Source organism: Lemur catta, chromosome 2, assembly GCF_020740605.2.
Source record: "Lemur catta isolate mLemCat1 chromosome 2, mLemCat1.pri, whole genome shotgun sequence".
Taxonomy (NCBI): Eukaryota; Metazoa; Chordata; class Mammalia; order Primates; family Lemuridae; genus Lemur; species Lemur catta.
In genome coordinates, this window is record NC_059129.1 from 123,949,931 (window position 1) to 123,955,819 (window position 5,889).

A 5,889-nucleotide genomic window follows, 5' to 3' on the forward strand; every position below is an offset into this window, starting at 1 on the left:
ATCTAGCGGGTAGAAGCTAGGGATGCTGCTAAATCTCCTATGCTGCACAGGATGGCCCTCGCCACCCAACAACAAAAAATTGTCTGGTCCCAAATGTTGATAGTGCTGAGGTTGAGAAATCCTACTCCAGAGAATCAGATGAGCTAATGGGAAATTATATTCTCTTTCTCTCATTCATTCTACAAATATTAGTGAAGTTTCAAATACTGCTTGGTACTATGTTAGCACTGTAAACATAAAGACACGTCAAACATCACCAAATATGACCACTGAATGAAATAGGTGTTGTACTGTGTAAAGGGCAGAAATGGGGCAAAGGAAGGAGTAATCAACTTTGCTTATGTTTTTATCCACTACAAGGTTACCATAAAGTCTTGCATATAGATAAATAAAGGAAGGAAAACAAAGAAATGAAATGAAGGCAAAACTAGAGGCATCAGAAGGAAAAAGATTTTGGAAAAAAAAGATTTTGAAAGAAAATAAAGACAATGCACTAAGTTGATGGACTGGCAAGGAAATCAAAAGATAAGGCAGAGTGAAACATAATTAAGTCATACATGGAGGAAGCACTAAGAATGGCCAGTGGCATTAGCCACAGCTGTCCATATTCAAATATTCTGGTAACTGCCTTGTGTTTCCCCCCTCCATTCTCAGTGGTCATCCCTAAAGGACCCTCTCGATGGCTATCTCCAACAATGGGTTTCTTTTTCTTTTCTTCTTTGAGAGTAAAAAGAGCGTATTTTCTGGAAGGATGTCAAGTTGCTGTACACTGGCACTGGAAGGCAGGCCGAGTGGAGATACAACGGGGTCAGTGTCTGGACAGCAATCTGTCATGAAGCAGAGCCTGTCATAGACAGGCCTGGAGATGCAGACAAAGACGCACGACTATTCTTTTCCAGAGAGAGCCTTTAAAGCACCTTGGGGCCGAAGCTCTGCACGGGGCCCTGCGCTTCCATGTGGGACCACCTGCCAGGAGCTGTGGTCAGGCTGACCTCTCCCAACCCAATGTGAATAACTTCCGAGAGGTAGTCCCCACATAAGGGCAGGGGCTGCAAGCAGTGAAGAAAGAGAAGAGATTTATAGCTCTAGCATATCTCTCCCTTTTGAAAATGAAATGGCACATGAGGGGGGGAAGGGGATTTGCCTGAAAGGGCCTGTCCCCAAGCATGACCAGTTCAATGTTCATTACCCAGTGCAAAAGCTTGAGTCGGTCCAGGCAAGTCTGCGGAGGAAAGAAAGGATTGGTGTATTTAGTAATGGACAAGCAGAGGCTCCCTCAAGACTTCTCTGGTCTATTTTTTAAAAGCCTTATCCCATAGGATTTTTTCCCAGAAGGTGGTGTTTGCCTGGGGGACTTGGTGGGGTCATTAGCACCACTGCAGGTGAGGAATCATAACAGCATCTAGAAACATGGTAGGTTCTACTCTAAAGTCCATTGAGATCTGTAAAAAAAAAAAACAACTCTATATATCATTACAAACTCCTCAAAATAGAGAGCTAAGGTTTTGTGTCTTTTGTGGTCATTTTGATTCTTCCAACTTTGAAGAAATTGCTTAGAATCTTGAAAACTCTGAAGATTTTTTGAACTACTGAAAAAGATCAGTTATTTCAAAACATAGGGTGATAGCTGCCCCCACCCCCATTGGCTCCAGCACCAACATGGTATACTTAGTACTATGTCATCTCTGCTTATTGATGACTAGCAGGAAAGTGAGTTTCACCATCAGAAAATGTCACATTCTTGGGGGTCGGTGTCTTCTCCCAAGTTTTGAGGAAAAAAGAGGAGCTCTAGGCAGAAAACTGAGGTTAAATTTCAGAGTTCTATCACGGATAGGTCTGAGGGCCCATACACAATGCAAACACAGACAAGGGAGATTTGCACAGCTTTTAACTTAGGTCAAAAAAACATGTAATTTGTTAAGTAAGAGGGCACTAACACGTGCCATGTCACGCTGGATTTTCTTGAAAAATAAAAAAAAATAACAAAGTTAAACTTTCAGTCAACCTGAAAATATTAGCTTTTTATGGGGGCAGGGCGGAACGAATGGAACAGCAGAGCCTTTTTTTTTTTTTTTTGATTGCCTATTTTCTGAATCTTCTCAGGGAAAGAATGATAGGGGAATAAGGCAGACAGGAAATAGGGATGGGGGAAAAAAATTGGAAACGTATTTATTAAAGGTACAGCACAAGCAGAAAAGGTAGGCCTCTGTCACTACTGGTGACCAAACATGGTAAGACATAGTGATCGATAAATGTTTTTCAGAGATTGAATTTGAAATCTTTTAATTGAAGGAGAAAATGCAAATGAGTCAGTAGCATATGGTATGTTATACACAATGCAGATCTTAGCAATATTTTATCATTTCTAAATCTGCAGTAGCAAATACTTTTCAAGAAGAACAAATTGCATGGGTTTAGGAAAAGAAGAGTTATTAATTATAGAAAATTTCTCTCTTTAAATCAGAATACAATATTTTGGAGGAAAAAATAAAAAGTCCTTGCCCAGAAGCATGATAAGGTCCAAGATCAGGATCCAGTGTACGAGATTGTTTTTATTAACTAAAACTTTGTCAAAAAGCAGGGTACAGAAGGCACCATGAGAGATCTAAGAATGAGTTCCGTATTTGGATCTGGTGACTCCTTGCTTAGTACATGCTTTTGATTGAAATGTTTTCCTTTCTTTTATTAAATAAAAATTGTACCATCAAACTTTTAAATTTTCCTTACCTGGTGTTTAACTATTTTGACTTCTTCTTTATCATTGATCGTGAGCCTATTGTCATGATAGGAAAGTCCTTTCTCCTCTATGACTTGCAGCCAATAATCACGTGCTTTCTAAAACTGATTTTTAAATGACATCGATAATATCAATGCTGAAGAAGATAATAAGATATAATGTCTCCTTTTCCAAGGTCAGTGGATGCTGGTTTAAATCTGAAACAAACGCTAATTCTCTATCATTCATTCCTTCAATCACAATTTTAAATATTCTATCTAGTCTCAGAACAGAAAAACTGGTCTCAAAAAATGTCAGTGCTATTTGATGCAGTGTTTTATGTCGGAACATAAATGGTGGGGAAATGGTGGACCCGTTAATAATTCTACATTTTTGCCCAAACTAAGGTCCGGGGAGTGCCGACTGTACTGCGCTGGACCCCCCCCCCCCCACGGTACAGGCGGGAATGTGGGGGGAGCGCTGACGCCCCATCCACACAAAGCGCCTCGGACGACAGGGAAGGCCGCCTCCGTCTGTGCAGACCTGCCTTGTGCGCCGCGGGGGGCTTGATCCTGCGGCCAGAGCTCAGTGGGCGCCGGGGGGATAGATGCGGGGTGCTGGCCACTTTCACACGGGCAGGCAGGTACGGCGAGCCTGGTAACAGATGAGGACCCCTGGGGAGCCCCTGCCTACGCGGAATGAAAAATCAGAAGAAACCGTATTGGGCACAGATACAAAGGGAGTGCCCCGCTCCTTCTCCCCCTCTCTCCGCTTCCCGAGGAAACCGCCGCGCCCGTGGAAAGCTGCTTCCCTCGGGAAGCGCCGGCGCGGGCCCAGATGCTGTTCTGCGCAAATGCTCCCCCTCCCCGCCTGGGGAGCCAGCGTGGTTTTTCAACCCATCTCCCATCTGCAAGCCCGTTTTCTGTCTTTTTTGGGAGGAAGGACAAACTAAAGGATGAAAAAACTTCGCAAACAACTCTTTGCTCTGCGTTACTCTGGATGAGTGGAAACGTAACCCAGCGAGGTGCAGTCGGGCCCTGCGGCTGCCCACATTGCGGGGGGTACCGATGCCCAGGGTTTTGGGGCGCAGGGGGTGGCGGGGAGCAAGGCCCAGAAGTGCGTCAATAAAGTACCAGTGAAAAGCTTTAGACACACTAGGCGTTTTCCTCAAATTTGGAAGTAGGTGATGAAGGCATTTGAAAAGACTTGGGCACCAAAATTATATAACTACTTTTATACAATATAAATAAATTGTATATTTCACTGTTGAAGACTTCCCTTCCCTTTCCCTATTTGCTTTAAAAATACTGCCAAATGGTTTAAAGTATTTTTGTTGGTTTTTGTAAATTAAAAAACAATTTCTTCATCACTTCTGTTCAACATAGTAATTTTTTTTAATATTACCTTTTTTGTGAGGTAAAATCAATTTTGTACAGTCTAGTCATATGACCAAAAAAAAAAAAAAAATACAAAGAAGGATAACCCATTACCAGGATTCTAAGATAAGATGTAATCGTGTGACCCATGTTAGTGAGGTCAAACCATCGCTAAAAATCTGTGTCAAAGAGGATTCTTGAAGCTTCAGAGATGGACATCTCAGTGCTCCTCACCCTTTCAGCCCATATTGATGTAAGTCAAAATTAGGACTAAAGCTCAAATAATACTAATAAATTTGATATATACCAGAATGTGTAAGAAGTGTTTTTAAAGTATTGTGTGACTATCACATATATTTGCTTCCTTTACATAGAAACCTAACTAATAGTCTGATGAAACAGGACACATTTGTTTTATATTTTAAAATTTAGGATGATCATATAGGTTTGTGACACTTCTGGTAGCATTATTAGACTGTCATGCTATGCAGATGTTTCTTAATAGGAGGAAATAATTCACCATCTAGAAATAAATTAATCCTTTAAAGGGAATCAAGATTTCCTTTACCACATATGACATGCACACACATACAAGACAGCCTTTATCTTGAGAACAATATGCTAACAGGGAATTTGTGTTATTTAACTTCAGCACAAGAGATTTCTAACGTTAAAACACAAATAGTGTTTTCACTATAGATTGGCCTATACTCTCAACTACATGTATATATAATTCTGAAGTTAACACAGCAGTATAGTGGCTTTTGTGGTTTTCTTCCTTTTTACAGAACAAACAACTATAGTTAAGAAGAGGGCACTTAAAATAGTGGTGAATAAATGTAAATTCAGGTCCTGAATCAAATTAAATAATAATGGACTAATTTAGAAATACAAAGTTCGGAACACATGTGTTCCCTCCCACACTCATGGCAGACATCAATAATCAACATGACACTTTGCACCCGGCTGCAGCCTCAGAATCCGTCTCAACAATACTCCAAGGAATCACTACTATTTAATCAAGCTGGCATATAGGATGCCCCCCTATTTGCCATCCTTGCACTAGTCTCTTAATCTATTTGTGTCTTAGTTTCTCTATTACGGACATGATCACAAAGATTAGAGTCCTGTTTGGGTAGAGAAGTGTGAACTTTTGGAATACATTATCAAGAGACGATGTATATATTTTTTTTGAAAGTAAATATAAAACAGGTAATGCCAATATAAAGGAGTTGGGCTTAAGTCCATCTATAAATAAGTTATAAGCATGATATCTGACAATCCATTCATTTTTAGAATTCTGTCATGGCTTCCTTACCTCAACAAATAGTTACTCATAATATCATTGATAATCAAAATCTATCAGAAGTCAGAGATTTAATATAAATAGAATTTCATAGGCAAAGAATACTTCTCTAAATATATTCATTTTACAAAGATAAGCTAAAGGTATTATTGAGTCTCTTATTCAATGCCTTTCCTAAACAATCTATTGCTCTATAAACCAAAATGTGACTGCTGGGATGTCTGTCACCTGGGATACTCTTCCTTCCTCTTTCAGGTTGGCCCTTGTCTTATTTGAAGTCTTTGATGAAATGTCAGCTCCTCGGAGGCCTTTCCGTTTACCCCAATCCAAAGTAGATTGTCGGCATTCCTATGATACCATCTCACAGCACGCTCTTCTTTATCTTTATAGCATTTATCACTCACTCAAAAAAAAACCCTGTCCATACATCCATCTCATCTCTCTAAACTTATTTAGTAGCTATCTTCTCCAAAAGGACCATATTTTCCATT